This window comes from Choloepus didactylus, chromosome 2, assembly GCF_015220235.1.
Source record: "Choloepus didactylus isolate mChoDid1 chromosome 2, mChoDid1.pri, whole genome shotgun sequence".
Lineage (NCBI taxonomy): Eukaryota > Metazoa > Chordata > Mammalia > Pilosa > Megalonychidae > Choloepus > Choloepus didactylus.
In genome coordinates this window covers 73,433,284-73,452,065 of record NC_051308.1, presented here as the reverse complement: position 1 = coordinate 73,452,065, position 18,782 = coordinate 73,433,284, and the positions used below count along the sequence as shown (strand labels likewise).

Below are 18,782 nucleotides of genomic sequence, written 5' to 3'. Positions count from 1 at the left end.
TAAACAGATTGGGCCAATGGTCCCAGCAAAATATGTTGCCTCCAAACCTTCTGTAGTATTACAGAAATGGGGACACATTTGTGGAAGTTATAGTTTCTGTGGCTACCAGAACTTGATGGAGCAATAGCTCAAAAAAAAAGGTAATTAAAGAGAAGTGAGACCGTTTTCTCTCACTGTAGACACATTTCCTAAGTGATGAAGGGCCAGAGAGAGAAAAGCAGAGCAGAAAGCATCAAGTAAAGGGCTAAAAGGCAAATAAGTCTATTATTGGCTATAAGCAATCACATGGGGTCAGAAAAGAAAATTCAATTTATGTTTTCCAAAGAGGAAAGATCCCATAAATACCAGTTTGAACCTTTCAGTTCAAATTCCTAGTGTTGCTCTTATGTAAGCATGAAGAAACCTAAACTCTTGACAAAATATGAAGCCTTGAACTGTTGCTTTAAATATTTCTTTGTCCTTATACTTAAGGAGTACCTCTTGTAAACCGGCTATATATTGGTTGTGCTGTATATTCCAGTCTGACAATCTTAGTCTTAAATGTAATTACTGATAAATTTGTGAATCATCCAAGTCTCTGAAAAGATCAAGATAATCTATCTATATTCTAACAGTTTGCAGAAGAAACCTAAATATTCTTTGGAAGTAGGTAACATTATTCATGACTGCTATATATATCATTTCATACAAAATGACCAGCATGTAACAACCACACATTCCAGGAAACAGGAACACACGAACAAAAACAAACCTAAAAAGTAGTATAAATTGTCCTAAATGCCATTAATATATTGAAATTATCAGATATCTAGTTTAAAATACACATTTGAGAAAATGACTGCTGATTTGGAGAACTTTATTCTATAAAATATAGATAAAACAAATGGAAATTCTAGAACTGAGTAAGAAATGAGGAGAACTAAGAAATAACAGCTGGAATATAAATAATATAATAGACCCAGGAGAAGAATGAGCTAGCAAACTGGAAAAGAGTAATACCCAGTAGTAAGCACAGAAAAAACAGAAAGGATTTAAAATTCATAAAAGCATGTAAGAGATATATATAGCACAGTAAAGAGCTCTAATGTGCATGAATTAGAGTTCTAGAAGGAGACGAGAGAAAGAGAATGATCAGATATTAAAAGAAATCTTAGGGGAAAATCTAATATTAAATTATTTTATTAACCCAAAAGAAAGCAAGAAAGAAGAGCTCAATAAAAGAGTGGCACAAATGTAATATAGTAGATTTTAAAATTATATTTTTTCATTTTTATATAAAAATCTAAAATTGTCAACCTGGATAATCCAACAATAAAATTCTAGACTGATTACATTAGACATCCTACCTATAAAAACAAACACTGCTGGAAAGTAAAAGTATAGAATTTATGGTGCACAGTCACTTACCTAAAAAACAGAATGTTAGGGCAGCTAAATTAATATGAAGTGGTTATTAAGGCAAATAACAATATTAGAGGTAAACAGAGACACTGCATAATGACAAAGTAGTAAATCTACACATAAACATCAAAACTCTAAATCTTCATGCAGCCAAAAACAGTTTTCAAAATAGCAAAACAAAATTGACAATCGTAAAAGAAAAATAGATAAGTCTAAAAGCAAATTGGGAGATTTTTGATATGCATTTCTCAAGCACATAAAAATCAATCAGGAAGGGGGCGCGTGGAGGTCATGCCGCAGGGGAGGACAGTGATGGTGGCCTGTGGGGACGTCCCTGCCCACCAGGGGGCCCACGCGCAGCCGTCCGGGGGTGACTGTGGAAGGGCAGGTGCAGCGAGAGACGGTCCCCTCCGGCTCTGGGGCAAAGAGGTCATTCCGGAGGTCGGAGGGGCGAGTAAACCGATCTCGTCGGTGCTGACAGTGCGCTGATCCACCTGGGGTCCCTGGAGCACTTTCCCTTCCTCCGGGCCGGACCCCAGAGTGTCTTTCCAGGCCTTTTCTCTCAGGCAACTAAAGTGGGAACGAGGCTCTCGTGCAGGGCAGAGGTGAAAGGAAACCGAGTTGGTTGTTCCTTCCCAAGTGGTCTGGATGTATGGTTGGTGACTTTCCAGATGTTGAGGTACCCGTATCCCTGGCATAGGCCTTTACTGAGCTGTAGATGGAGTAGATTTGCCTTCTCAAACAATATCTATTTGCAATGAAGTTGGAGTCTGCAGAATTCCAATTGCTCTTTACAGAAGGATCGAAGAGTCTGACAGAATTACCTGTCAAAGAAAATCCTCAATTAAGAATAGCAGGAGGAACTGTGAGGAATTGATTTATTGAAGTAAAGCCTCAAGATGTGGCTTTTGCTGCCACTGCTACTCGTCCTCAAGTGAAGATGTTTCTGTTTGCTGGTTTTCGTATGATAAACAACAAAGGAGGAAAGCATGGGACAGTTACTGACAGGCTTCATGAAGAAAACTGGAATACTACACTCTAGATTGATGTCATCGCTGATGGAAAACACGCTGAGGTAGAATTCACAACTGACTGGCAGAATGATGCTGAATGCAGAGATCTCACTTTAAATTCTATGTTTTTAGGTTTTGATGGTTTTTATTTGACTACTTTGATGGCTAGGAAGACAAAAACATAAGAACGTGAGATTTGTTGGACGTGCTAAACAGAGAATACCAGAAGATTATCTTCAAATATTAAGATATTTCAGGTTTTATGGGAGAATTGTAGAAAAACCTGGTAACTGTGATCCTGAGACTTCAGAAGCAATGGCAGAAAATGCAAAACAGAAGGTTAGATTGTGGGATTGGCTTGAAAGGTTACCTTGGAACCTGTTATTTTAACAAACATTTCCTTGGAATTGGAAGATGACTGTGTTTCTGTAGTATGTAAGTATATATTAAGTGCCATATGGAGAGTGATAATGTTCTTTTCTTTTAAAGAGAATATTAATTTCTTGTAACTAAATGGATTTTATGGCTTACTTAAGATTTCCATAAGCAGCCCTATAGATGTGCTCCTAATTGCTAGCATTGAGTTCTAAATGCTTTCAGGTAAATAGGTCTCTTACATAAACTGTTATTTCACCTGCTGTATGCTGATATTTTATAATTGATTTCCCTTTTTGTGTAGCCAGTGAAGCATCTTTGTTCTCTAGGGGCAAGTAGCAATTTTGGACCTCGATAAAACAATTTTTAAAACCATTTTTAATTAAAGCCCAGCTAAGAGGAAGTATGACAAACAGTATAACAAGGCCTATGTTACAAGATAAGCAGTTGCAGAAATGATTGCACACAGGTTAATAATTAAATAAGTTATGAAATAATACATTGAAATATTTAAGTACTGCTAAAGCACATATTTGAACACAACACCCTAGAATTCATACTACTTTATGTAGGGAGTATTTAGATTTAGCTGTTTGAGAGGTCTAATTTTTGTTGTGTGTAATATAGTATCATATGCATGTTTTTACATGTCAGAAAGTTTTATTTGCAAATGTCAGTAAACAATAAAGAACATTCTGAGATTATACAATTCAGGGAACCAAGAAATGTATTTTTTAATTGCACCTGGTTTAGATTTTGCTATGGAAAAGAATTCCTTGGAACAAACATATAGAATAAGTGTAGGTTTTAGTTCAGTGTAAGTATATGTACAACTACTGAAGTCATCAGAGTATAAAACCAAAGTTGTTATTAGTAATAAAGTAGAGCTTAGAAAAAGATTGACAGTCTTGGGCATATTGAATCAAGTAAGGCAAGAGCATACCTTCAACAATTTCCTGAGGGGTTTTCATTTACTCTACTTAAATAAACATGCAACATGATAGTCAATTGATTTTTTCAGTCAAGGCAATCAAAACTATTGCATATTTGGTAAAAACAAAACAAAACAAAATACTGGCAACTTTAAACAAGAAATTTAATATTTGATTAAAATTTTTATCCTATTAGTTGGGTACTTTTGGGAACTAAAACCATAGAATTATGTAAAGCAGTGAAGGAATGTCAATGAAACTAAAGTTAATCACAAAAATGTGAAAGGATCAAATAAACCCTTGAATATAAATAAGCCTAAAATTTATCTTAAATTACTTCTTGTACCTAAATTAAAGTACTTGTGTATTGATATTTTAAACAAAGAAATGTTTAAGTTAGTTTTTTGCTTTTAAAGTTTAATAGATTTTCTTCAATTTACATGGAATAGAATAGCCCAGAAAATACAGTATCATTTCTATCCTGCATGAGGGAACATGTTTTGGCATCTCTGCTCCACAATATTTGGGTTCAAGCTAAACTTGCTTTTTGAAAAATAGCTTATGTGTGGAACATAATAACCAGAATAATAGTTGAAACAAACACTGAGAAAATACACAAAACACTATTTCTCACTAAGAAATACACAAGGAAATGGAAACTTGGACTTGAACTCCAAATTTTAACTCTTTAGTATTTTCAAGATTTATAAATCAATATCTCAGATAAGCTAAAGTTGAAAGGAACAAAGCCCTTTTAAAATAATGTATAACGATGTGCCTCTTTCAAAAAGGAACATGTACTTATGCTTGGACCTCTTGCTTTTGGAACTTTTGCCATTTAGAGCACTAATAAAAATATGCTGATACAGAATCAGGATCGATTTCATGTTATAGCATATAAAATATTTTTGTGCAGGAAACGATTTCATCACTGTCAAAAATATCTTCATGTCCTGTCGATGACATGCTACCAGACACCAGATTGCACAGGATAAAGTCACCAAGGTACCAGTACAGATATTCTTGCAACCAAACTTACATCCTAGACTGTTTTTCATCCTCTCCATTAGCATACTTTAAATCTTCACATACAGTTTGACTAAGAAACTGCTACCTTCCAAGTAATGTTGCTGTTTACTCATATATGATTCAGAGAAAGTATGTTTCAAAGCAGACATGATTTAAAAATACCAGTAACTTTATCCTCACCATCTCATTTGTTTACAAGCAATGTATTACTTTCTATGGGCTTATTTCATATTCAGTGTTTGGGATCCTGAGCAACAAAGTAGATTGAGTCAAACCCCAAAATTTTTGAGGAGACATGTCTTTTTGGTGACTGTAAATTTCATCCAATATGGCTTGCACAAATCCTGCACTGGACATGCATGCATACAAAACTGAGGAAAGGTGTCAGCTAAGGAAACACATTTCTGTATTCCAAGTCTATCATCATATAAACATGTTGGGAAGGGAGAGCTTAGAGCTAAATCTTGAGGATTGAGAAGAGTACCCTGAGCAGAGATTTGATCCACATATTTTGCCAAGACAAATTGTAAAAGACTTCCTAATCAGTGTACATTTTCATTATGGTAATGAATTATGGTGTGGTCATTATATATAATTGTTTAGTGACTTTACTGGGTGTCCTTAAGCTAGGTTTAATTTTTTTCTATAATACTAAGAAAGAGTAATCCTATCAATATGGAGTATATATGTGTGTGTGTATATGTATTTATACACATGTATATATATATATATATTGCAGGTTGCTAAAACCACATTGTAACTTTGCACCTGATTTTAGTTTGTTATTTTGTATTTCAGTCAAATTAGAAAACAACCACCACTTGCAGAAGTATACACATTTGTTTGAGTTAAATTTTTGAGAGGCATGGGGGATGGGATGGCATTTCTCGTGAGACTTCTCATAAGATTTCTAAAATAGGAATGATTTTGTCAGATACTTTAACCAGAAATATAAGCCATGGTATTTTTGTTAAGAAACAAAAACAAAACCAAAAAGTATGAAATTGTAAAAAGAAAAACAAAAAATCAATCAGTAAAGATTTAGACATGAACACAACACTTTCAAAAATCGAGCTCATTGATTATCCTCTCTTTGGTATGTACTTTTAAAAAGCATATGGGACATTTGCTAAAATTGATCACATGTTGAGTCATAAAACAAGCCTTAAAAAGTTTCAAAGGTTTGAAATCAGTGAAAGCATGGGTGAACTCAGAGAATTAAGTTAGAAATCAATCAGATAGCAAAAATCTAACTCCAAGTCTCCAAATATTTGGAAAATAAGGAATATACTTCTAAGGAGTCCAAGAGTCAAAAAATTATAAAACACATGAACTAAATTGAAAAGAGAACCACAACATACACAAACTTGAGGGATGCAGCTAAAAGATTGCTTAGAATGATATTTATATCCCCAAAATGAGCATATTAAAATAACAAAATCTGAAATTCAATTATCTAAGTATCCTTCTGAAGTAGTTGGTAAAATATATTTAAATCCACAGAGACTAGAAGGAAGGGCATAAATAAAGCACAAAGAAAAACAGTAAAGGCACATTTTGTCTCTTTGGAAAAGCTAAAAATTTCATTAACCTCTATCAAATTAGATGAAGAAGAAAAGAAAGAAGGCAATAAAGACCAGTATCAGATGTGAACTAAGGAGATACCATCACCTGTCAAAGAGGCATTAAAAAGATTTGAGAACATTGAGAAATACATTTGGATAAATTAGATGGAATGCTTAGGTTCCTTGTAAATACAATTCTTCAAAATTGATTCAAGAAGTTATGGAAAATTAGAATAGTCTTATGGATGTTAAAGTAATCAAAAAATTTAAAACACCATAACAGGATAGATAGTTCACTGATGCTTAATTTTATGTATTTCTGGAAGAAATAACTGCAATCTTAACCTCTTCCAGTAAAAGAAAATAAAAAGAATGAACCCTTTTCAACTTATTTTCAGCGTGTCCTTGATAATAAACTAATGTTGCTATAAGAGAATTTATAAGAAAATATGATGCAATGCTTGTAATCAAAATTTAGATAAAATTTAGGTAAATTAATTCCAGCAATAATTTAAAATTGTAATGTAATGGTGAATAAAATTATTTCTTCCAGAATATATGTTGAATTTTGAAATCAGATGTGTAGTTTATTATAATAAGACAAATAATATGATCACTTCAACAGCTGTAAATAGACATTTGATAAAATTCAAAATTCATTCACAATAAAAAGATTGCAAACTAAGTATAGATGAATAGAATCTGTATTGTCATCAGTATAGTAGTAGAGGCAATAATAGCTGTAATAACAGCAGAAAAAACAATGGTAATAATTAGTAGTAGGCTCAGTAGTGCTAGTATTTTAACATACGATTTATATGAATATGTAGATGATATTTCTTCATTTCTTGTTTCAAAACTGTTATGTCAATGTAAAAATTTTTCATATATGTTTATATATAAGCCTTTAAATTCCAAAATATCAAGGAAAGAGAAGAAAAATAGTGGTAAAATCAGTACATAGAAAATAACATGAGAAAGTTCTGTGTATTTTTTGAAGTAGAATTGTCATTTAATTTTGAGATAAGGATAAAGTAAATTTAAGGAATAATGAAATATATTGATTTTACATGCAATTATATCTTTTTTCCAGAGACACTAAGTCTGTGGAAAAATCCTACCCTCATCATCTGTTTGTGTGACCAAAAAGACAACGACTAACAACAAATGTAAAAAAAAATCAATGGTTATTTTCATAAGGGTGCTTTTTATAAGCTACTTAACATAACTGAAAGACAGTACCCACCACTGAGATATTGATTGGATAGAAATATTATAAAACTTTCTCCCTCCATTGCAGATATTAAAGAGGGTTGTCTCCATGAATCGTGGGAACATGCCGAGTTGTGGGAACTCCAGGACACAGTTCTTCCACCACAATAATGATTAAACAGGCAAAAACTGTCTGAAATGACTATTTTGAAATGCAGGAGGCCAGAAGAACACTGTACAGCATCCAGGGAAGGGCAGGAGGAAGAGGCTGATAAACTACGGTAAAGAACAGTAAATTGTTTTCTCTGTGTGATGGTTACTGGCACCCATCCCTCACTGTCATAGCAGGCCACTATGGGGTCCAGCCCCTGGCAAACTTGTTGGTGACAAGGAAGGGGACATAAAATCCTATTCCCCAAGACCAGGAGTGGGCCCAGCCAGTCACTGATCATGGCTTTTATTTTGTGAATTGAGATCTGCTGGGCATGCCAAGAAAGTTCAGCTTTGGGGAGCCATGTGAATGAAAATCTGGGTGCTCTTCATTATCTCCTCCCAAGGGCACTTTGGAGCCAGTCTGTGCCCCATTTGTGGGCCCCTGGAATTGTTTCAGCTGGGAAAGAATGACTTGGAAAAGTCCTATCTGGCTTGACCCTCTTCCCCCAGAATTTGTCCTCCAGGCAAAGAAGCTTAAGATAACAAAAGGAGAATAAGAAGTCTGGGGAAAATGCTTACTGTCTTCAAACACTCCAAAGAGGGAAGACGGTCTGCTGGGAAACAGAGGGGACAACCAAACCCCTGTGTTTTGGTTTGCTAAAATGGATGAAATGCAATATGCCAGAAATGGGCTGGCTTTTACACTGGGGATTAATTAACTTTTAAGCGTGCAGTTCTTAGACCATGAAACATGTCAACATTAAGACATGAACAGGATGGTACCTTCTCTAAATAACAGCTATCAGTGAACTTGGGTTCCTCTGTCAAATAGCAAGGCACATGGTGACATCTGCTTGTCCTCCTCTTTCAGGTTTCATTGCTTCCAGTTTGTGAATTCAGTGGCTTCCTCTCAGCTTCTCTGGGGCTTTTCCTGTAAAATTCTATTTTCTGAATGTCCTTTATCCTCTTATAAAGGACTCCAGTAAGAGGATTAAGACCCTTGTTGAATGAGGTGGGTCACATCTCAACTGAAATAACCTAATCAAAAGATCTCATCAAAAACAGGTATACACCCACAGGAATGGATTAAAAGAACATTATCTTTTCTGATATACATAACAGTTTTAAACTACCACATCCTATAAACAGTGAAACTCCAAGACAACTACCAAGCAAAAAACCAAGACAGGACAAAATCCCAGAAAGACAGGGAAAACCCTGCACACACTATTTACCATGGGCAGACTTTCCCATTAGGGGGGCTGAAGTTCAAGAAAGTCTCTGTTTTATCACCAGCTGATTACAAGATCAAGAAACATATCTCACAGAATAAATCCTAGAGTTAACATTTTAAAATATTAAAATGTATGGTGTGCAACAAGAATACAAGACAAATGAAGAAATAAATAATGGCCCATACAACTGAGGAGGATAAAAGCACAGAAAAAAAAAACAATGAAAAAGAACAAAATGTGGATATACTGAAGTAAGCCTTAGGAAAAAAAGATCTTAAAAATTCTCAAAGAAATGAAGGAAAATACACAGAAAGAACTAAAGGATATCAGAAAAACATGAATGATTAATATGAGAACCTTAGTAAAGAGATAGAATTTTAAAAGAGGAAAACAGAACTGCTGGTGTGTGGAAGGCAATAATAACTAGAATGAAAAAAAAAAAAAAACTAACAGAAACATAAAGAACACTTCATCCAACAAAAGTAGAAAACATTCTTCTTGAGGGTACATGAATCATTCATCAGTATAGACCATATGTTAGGTCAAAAACAGGTCTCAATGTATTCAAAAATGTTGAAATCATAAAATATATATTCTCCAATCACAGCAAGAGGGAGAAAAAGAAATTTCAATCAATAACAGAGGGAGAAAAGGAAAATTCACAAATATGTGGAAATTAGCAACATACTCTTAAAAAACCAATGGGTTAAAATGGTAATCACAAGAAAATTTAGAAAATATCCTAAGGCAAATGAAAATGAAAATACAGCATACCAAAGCTTATGAGATGCAGTGCTTGGAGAGAAATTTAAAGCTCTAAATGTGTATTTAAAAAGAAGGAAGTTCTTCTCATAAACCTCACCTCAAAACTGGAAGAACTAGAAAAAGAAGAGCAAACTAAACAGAAAGCAGGAGAAGGAAGGAAATAGTAAAGATTAGAGTGGAGGTAAATGAAATAGAAAACAATCATAACAACAACAGCAAACAATAGGGAGATTCAACAAAACCAAAAGTTGGTTCTTTGAAAAGATCAATAAAATTAACAAATCTTTTAGCTAGAATAACAAAGAAGAAAAGAGAGAGTATACAAATAATGAAAATCAGAAGTAAAAATGGGGGTCATTACTACTGACCCCACTGAAATAAAACGGACTATAAAAGGATACTATGAACAACTGTAAACAAATACATTAGATGACCTAGATGAAATGGCAAATTCTTAGAAACACACAAAGCACCTACCTTGACTGAAGAAGAAATAGAAGCTCTCAGCACAATTACTAATACAGAGGTTGAATCAGTAATCAAAACCCCCTGACAAAGAAAAACCCAGAACCAGATGACTTCACAAGGGAATCCTACCAAACTCCAGGAAGATTTAACTCTAATTCAGCTCAACCTCTTCCAACAAATTGAAGAGGAGGGAACACTCCCTAATTTATTCTATGAGGCCAATATCACCCTTATACTAAAGCCAGATAAAGATACCACAGTAAAAGAAAACTACAGATCAATATCTCTTATGAACATACATGCAAAAATCCTCAACAAAATACTAGCAAACTGAATCCAACATCCAGCATATTAAAAGATTTATACACCATGATCAATTGTGATTTATCCCTGCTACGTGAGGTTGGTTCAACATAAGGAAATCAATGAATGTATTACACCACATTAATAGAATGAATGATAAAAGCAACATAATCATCTCAATTGATGAAAAAAGGGAATTTGACAACATACAGCACTGTACATGGTAAATACACTTAAAACACTAGGCATAGAAGGAAATTTCCTCAACATGATAAAGGATATATAAGAAGAGCCCACAGCTTTTTCTGCTACTTAATGGAGAAAGAATGAAAGGTTTCCCTCTAACATCAGTAACAAGACAAGGATGCCCACTGTCAACACTGTTGTTCATCATTGTATTGGAAGTCTTGTGGCTGCAAGTAGGCAAGGCAAAGAAATAAATGGTATTCAAATTGGAAAGGAAGAAGTAAAACTTTCCCTGCTTGCAGATGTCATGATCCTATATGTAAAAAATCCTAAAAAATCCATGGCAAGTCTCCTGGAGCTAATAAATGAATTCACAAAGTGGTGAGGTATAAGATCAGCACCCCCTAAACAGCAGTGTTTCTATACATAAACAATGAACAATAATAAGAAGAAATCAAGAAAGAAATTCCATCCATAGTAACAAGAGTATTCAAATATCTGGGAATAAATGTAACCAAGGATGTAAAGGACTTGTACATAGAAAACTACAAAACATGGCTAAAAGAAATCAAAGAAGACCTAAATAAATGGAATGCCATTCCCTGTTCATGGATTGCAAGGCTAATTATCACAAAGATGTCAGTCCTACCCAAAGCAATTCATAGATTTAATACAATCCCAATCAAAATTCCCAAAAGCATCTTTTCAGAACAGGAGAAGCCAAAAATGAAATTGATAAGGAAGAGTAACAGAACATGTATAGTGAAATCCTTCTTGGAAAAGAATGAAGTTGGAGGAATCACACTTCCCAATCTTAAACCTATTACGAAGACACAGTATTCAAAACACCATAGTACTGGCACAAGGACAGACATATAGATCTATAAATCAAGTTAAGAGTTCCAAAATCCACCACCACATTTATGGCCAACTGATTTTTGACATGGTGGCAATGACTACTCAACTGGAAAATAGTAGTCTCTTCAACAAATGGTGCTGGAAAAATTAGATCTTGATTTGCTAAAAAAATAAGAACCCATACTTCACAGCTTATTCAAAGATCAAGTCAAAATGGACCAAAGAACAATTGATAAGAGCCAGAATCATCAAACTCCTAGAAGAAAATGTAGGGAAGAGTCTTCAGGATCTTGTATTAGGCAATGATTTCTTAGAGTTTATAAAGTACAAGTAACAAAAGAAAAAATAGGTAAATGGGACTTCATCAATTTTTTTTTCTTTTTTAAATGTGCTTCAAAGGACTTTATCACTGTGATGGTTAGGTTCATGTGTCAACTTGGCCAGGTGATGCTGTCCAGGTCTCTGGTCAACCAAGCACTGGCCTAACAGTTACTGCAAGGACATTTGTGGCTGGTTAATTAACCAGAAGGATGGTGTATTAAATCATCAGTCAATTGACTGCAGCTGTGACTTATTATATCAATGAAGGGTGTGTCTTCTGCAATGAGAGAATTCAATCAGCTGGATTTAATCCAGTAAGTTGAAAAATTTTAAGGAAAAGAAGGAGATGACATTCACTTCTTCTTTGACTAACCAGTGAAGCATTTCCTGAGGAGTTCATTGAAGTTGCCAGGTTGTTTCCTGAGGAGTTCATCGAGTGCCTTCATTGGAGGTGCCAGTTTGCTGGCTGCTTATGGAATTTGGACTCATGCATACCCACAGTTGCATGAGACACTTCTATAAAATCTTATATTTATAGATATCTCTTGTTGATTCTGTTTCCCTAGAGAACCCCAACTAATAAAACTTGGTACCAGGAGTGGTTCTTAAGAAACAGAATCTTAAAGTGGGCTTTTGCAATTAGTTTTCTACTCTGATTAGATTCAAAGGCACTAATGACTCAATTTCCAATAATCCAGATGGCACTGACAGTCCGTGGCATGAGTTGGCAATGAAGATATGCAAAATATCACCACTGATTCTCCTAATCATACTCTTTTATGAAGCAAGGTGAAGTGGAGCCCCTTTCCCCTTAATCCTATAACATATGCAAAGTAAAAATGTTGTGTAAATGGCATTAGGCCATAAGGAGGAGGGAGTGAGACTGTATCAGTTAAAGGAAGCAAAACTTTACCATTTAGGGGAGATAAAGCTGCGGTTGCACGCATCTGCCAAGCATAACCCTTTTAACAATAACTGCTCCAGGTCCAAGTGAAACTCTTTGTAACCCTTTAATAATCAATAGCTACTCCAGTTCCAAGTGAAACTCTTTGTGAAATTGTTTTTTGTAATCAAGAGCTAACTGTCAACTCTGCTTCTGTTAGAATAGCTTGCTTGCACTTCTAGAATACGGTTTCTGCCTATATAAGGCACCAGTGCACACAGATTGGGGCTGCTCACTGAATTCCCTGTGCAGAGGGGGTCAAGCTGAGCAGTCGCCGGCTGGCTAATAAAGGCTCTTTAAATTCTATTTGGCTGTCTTGTACTTTAACTCGCGGGCACCTTAACACAAGGCTCTGGGTGACAGTGTTTGTGACACCTTAACAGAGTTTTGCAGAATAAAGATGGGTAATGATGTTGGCTGGTTGCTCTTAGATATGCTGGATAAAGCAGTAAGAGAAAGGGACAAACTAAAGCCTTCAAATTTGAAGCTTAAGTGCCATATGACAGACATAAAGGTTTCCTGTGGCCACAGACTTGAGATTTCCGAAAACCAGACTCAGAGTCTCATTGTGGGAGTAGCAGATTTTAACATAAACTAAAATCTCAAACTCACAGGATGTCTGCTGTTAAAGTAAAGGTATTGATTAGAAAAGAATAGGATCCCGAAACTTGGGATGGGGACATATGGACTGATAATAATGGCAGTGAGGACATTGGGACCCTGAATTCTGATGAGTCTTTGTTAGATAAACCTGTAGTGGTCTGTCCTGAGGAAATAGCACCCACACCTCCCGTCTGCTTTGAAGAGACAGCTACCCAACCTCCAGCCTGCTTTGAGGAAACAGTTTCTCAAACTCCAGTCTGCCCCAAGGGGCCTGCCATCCAACCTTCACCTAAAGAGATTAACTCTTAAGTGCCTGTTAAACCTGTAATCACCTCCCCCTGAGGAAGCAGTCCTCACTCCTCTGTCTGGAGAGATTAATCCTATTTCATGAGCTGAAACTGCAACAGAATGTCCTGAGGTAAATGGTGTTAGGGATACTTCTAATTCTTTTCATGGCCTCCCCCCACCACCAGTCTTTGCTTCAAGACCTATAATTAGACTGAAATCCCAACAGCCCCAGAAGGGTGAGCTATAAAGTGTGACCCATGGGGATATATGCTATACTACAAAAGAACTGTATGAGTTTTACAACTTTTACAGACAAAAATTAGGGGACTATATGTGGGGATGGATATTAAGGTTGTAGGATAATGGTGGAAGGAATAAAAAGTTGGATCAGGCTGAATTTACTGATATGGGCCTACTAAGCAGAGATTCTGCATTCAGTGTTGCAGCTTGATGGGGGGGTTAGAATGGGCATTAGCAGTTTGTTTGGGTGGTTGGCTGAAACATGAATCTAAAGGTGGCTGACATTACTTGAGGCTGAAATTCCAGAACTGCCCTGGAATAATGTGGAGGAGGGGATTCAAAGGCTTAGAGAGATTGGAATGTTAGAGTGGATTTATCATGGAAGACCTGCTCACACACCCCTGGAATGTCCAGAGGACACACCTTTTACCGTGACTGTGAGGAATAAATTTGTAGTACTAGCTCTGTCATCTCTGAAGAGCTCTGTAGTTGCCCTTCTCTGTAGATCAGATATTACTGTGGGAACTGCTGTCACTGAGCTGGAATCCTTAAACACAAAGGGGATAATCAGATCCTGAGTTGGCAGAAGCCACGGGGCAGTGGTTATTCACCAAAGACCAGGTGGGTGTGGCTACCATAATGGAGAACAGGCTCAAAGCAGCAGTCAAAATAATCTGACTTGCAGACGCTTATAGCATTGGCTAGTAGATCATGGAGTACCCAGTAGTAACATAGATGGGCAGTCTACTAAATTCTTGTTAGAACTGCATAAGCAGAAGAATTCAAGGTTAAGGGAATAGAAGTCTACCTTGAATTGCAAAAACAGAGAGTCATGGCCCCTTAATCAATTCCCAGACTTGAGACAGTTTACAAATCCAGAGTCCCTTGAATGAGGGGAAGGCCAGGTATCCTTGGGGAAGGATCTTGTATCACTGTCAAAAATTTATACTGTTAATCTTCCTCCCAGCCTTCCCCAGGGGGACATATGGCCTTTTACCAGGGTAACTTCATTGGTGAAAAGATAATGATCAGATATTTCATGGATTATTAGACACTGGTTCAGAAGTGACATTAATTCCAGGTCACCCAAAATTTCACTCTGGTCCACCAGTCAGATTTGGGGCTTATGGAGGTCAGGTGATTGATAGAGTTTTAGATCAGATCCATCTCACAATGGGTTCACTGAGTCCCCAGAACCATTCTGTGGTTATTTCCCCAGTGCCAGAATGCATAATTGGAATAGACATACTCAGCAACTGGCAAAATCCTCATATTGGTTCCCTGACTCATGGAATGAGGGCTGTTATAGTGGGAAAGGCCAAGTGGAAGCCAGAAGCAGTACCAGATTCCTGGAGGGATTGCAGAGATTAATGCCACTCTTAAGGACTCGAAGGATTCAGGGGTGATGATTCCCACCACATCCCCATTCAATGTTCCTATTTGGCCTGTGCAGAAAATAGATGGGTCTTGGAGGATGACAGTGAATTATTGTAAGCTTAACTAGGTGGTGACTCCAATTGCAGCTGCTGTTCTAGATGTGGCATTGTTGCTTGAGAAAATCAACACATCCTCTGGTTTCCGGTATGTAGCTATTGATCTGGCAAATGCTTTTTCACAGTAGCTGTTAGTAAGGACCACCAGAAATGGTTTGCATTCAGCTAGCAAGGCCAGCAGTATTCATTCACTGTGACACTTCAGGGTTATATCAACTCTCCAGCCCTGTGTCATAATATTGTCTGCAGGGATCTTGACCATTTCTCTCTCCCACAAGACATCACAGTGGTCCATTATATTGATGATGTAATGTTTATTGCACCTACTGAGCAAGAAGTAGCAACTACTCTAGATTTGTTGGTAAGGTATTTGCATGGCAGAAGATGGGAGATAAGTCTAATAAAAATACAGGGGCCATCTACCTCAGTAAAATTTCAAGGTGCCCAGTGGTGTGGGGCATGTTGAGATATCCTTTCTTACATGAAGGATAAGCTTTTACATCTGGCCCCTCCTATAACCAAAAGAGAGGCACAATGCTTAGTTGACCTCTTTGGATTTTGGAGACACTGTATTCCTCATTTGGGTGTGATACTCCAGCCCATTTACTGAGTGACCAGAAAAGCTTCTAGCTGTGAGTGGTGACCAGAAGAAGTTGAGGCTCTGTGACAGGTCCAGGCTGCTATGGAAGCTGCTCTGCCACTTGGCCCATATGATCCAGCTATTTCAATGGTGCTGGAAGTATCAGTGGCAAATAGAGATACTGTTTGGAGCCTTTGGCAGGCTTCTATTGGAGAATCAGAATGCAGGCCCTTAGGATTTTGGAATAAAGCCTTACCATTCTCTGCAGATAACTATTCTCCATTTGAGAAACAGGTTTTGGCCTACTGTTGGGCCTTAGTAGAGACAGAATGCTTAACCATGGACCACCAAGTTACCATGAGACCTGAGTTACCTAGCATGAGCTGGGTATTGTCTGACCTGCCAAACCATAAAGTTGGGCATGCACAGCAGCACTCCATCATAAAATGAAAATTGTATATATGAGATAGAGCTTAAGCAGGTCCTGAATGTACAGGTTACATGAGGAAGTGACCCAAATGCCCATGGTCCCCACTCCTTCCACCTTACCTTCTCTTTCTCAGCCCACAGATGTGGCATCTTGGGGAGTTCCTTGCAGTCAGTTGACTGTGGAAGAGAAAACTCAGTCTTGGTTTACAGTAGGTTCTGCATGATATGCAGACACCACCCAAAAGTGGACAGCTGCAGCAGTGCAGCCCCTTTCTAGGATGTCCCTGAAGGATAGTAGTGAGGGGAAATCCTCCCAGTGGGTGGAACTTTGAGCAGTACACCATGTTGTTCACTTGGTTTGGAAGGAGAACTTGCCCGAGGTGTGTTTATACACTAATTCATGGGCTGTTGCTAATGGTTAGTCTGAATGGTCAGGGACTTGGAAGGAACAAGATTGGAAAATTGGTGACAAAGAAATCTGGGGAATAGGTATGTGGATAGACCCTTCTGAGTGGGCAAAAAAGCATGAAGATATTTGTGTCCCATGTGAATGCTCACCAGAGGGTGAATTTAGCAGAAGACAACTTTAATAATCAAGTAGATAAGGTGACCTGTTTGGTGGATACCAATCAGCCTCTTTCTCCAAACACTCCTGTCATTGCCCAATGGGCTCATGAACAAAGTGGTCATGGCGGGATGGATGGAAGTTGTGCATGGGTTCAGCAACATGGACTCTGATTCACAAGGCCAGCCTGGCCGCAGCACTGTTGATTGCCTAATCTGCCAGCAGCAGAGACCCACACTCACTCCCCAATATGGCACCATTCCCTGAAATGATCAGCCTGCTACCTGGTGGCAGGTTGATTACATTGGACCACTTCCATCATGGAAGGGGCAGTGATTTGTTCTCACTGGAATAGACACGTACTCCAGATACAGGTTTGCCTTCCCTGCATGCGATGCTTCTGTCAAAACTACGTTCAGTAGGCTTACAGAATGCCTTATCCATCATCATGGTATTCCACACAGTATTGCTTCTGACCAAGGAACCCACTTCACAGCAAATGAAGTGAGGGAATTGACACATGCTCACGGAATTCTCTGGTCTACCATGTTCCCCATCATCCAGTGGCAGCTGGGTTGAGAGAATGGTGGAACGGCCTATTGAAGTCACAATTGTGGTGCCAAGTATTTGGCAATATGTTACAAACCTGGGGAAGTGTTCTCCAGGAGGCTGTGCATTCTCTGAATCAGCATCCACTCTATGGTGCTGTTTCTCCCAGATTCACAGGTCCAGGAATCAAGGGGTGGAAACAGGAGTAGCATCATTCATTATCACTCCTAGTGATCCACTAGGAAAATTTTTGCTTCCTGTCCCTGCAAGCTTAAGCTTTGCTAGTCTACGAGTCTTAGTTCCAGAAGGAGTGATTCCACCAGGAAACACAACAGTAATTCCATTGACCTGGAAGTTCAGACTGCCTCCTGGCCACTTTGAGCTTCTTGTGCCTCTGAATCAACAGGCAAGGAAGGAGATGACTGTGCTGGCTGGGGTGATTGATCCTGACTATCAAGGGGAACTAGGACTGCAACTACACAATGGAGGTAAAGGAGTTTTCCTGGAATACAGGAGACACCCTATGTTGTCTCTTAATACTACCATGCCCTGTGATTAAATTCAATGGAAAACTGCAACAACCCAATCCAGGCAGGACTAGCAATGGCCAAGAAACTTCAGGAATGAAGGTTTGGGTCACCCCACCAGGCAAAGAACCAAGTCCAGCTGAAGTGCTTGCTGAGGATAAAGGGAACATGCAATGAGTAGTGGAAGAAGGTAGTGAGAAATATGAACTATGCCCATGTGACCAGTTACATAAATGAGGACTATGATGGCATAAATAATTCCTCCTTGTTTTGAGTATGTTTGTACTTGTCTGTAAAGAAAATATCTTTGCTTTCTTCTCTGTCTCATCCCTTTATCATATGACATAAACTGTATTGTTCATTTCACAGTATTTAAGTTAAAAGAAATCAAGTTTAAGAATCAATGTCACCCCAGGACTTACACCCTATTCTGGAGAGATTTAGTGTGTTTCTGGTTGCACACAGGACAGCTGAGTACTGTTAGGTGAAATAGATGTCTGTTATTGTTCTCTACTTAGAGACAAAGTGTGGTTTAAGGTGATGTGTTTAACTGCCAGGATGAGAAGGGGTGAATTGTGATGGTTATGTTCATGTGTCAACTTGGCCAGGTGATGGTGTCCAGGTGTCTGGTCAACCAAGCACAGTCATAACCTTTACTGCAAGGACTTTTGTGGCTGGCTAATAAACCAGAAGGTTAGTTTATTAAATCACCAGTCAATTGACTGCAGCTGTGACTGATTAACTCAATG

At 37.7% G+C, this 18,782-nt stretch overlaps 1 pseudogene; it reads left to right on the top strand.

Moving 5' to 3' along the window:
* Positions 1 to 2,072: 2,072 nt before the first annotated feature.
* On the top strand, positions 2,073 to 2,804 carry LOC119511963 (annotated as a pseudogene).
* Positions 2,805 to 18,782: the final 15,978 nt, after the last annotated feature.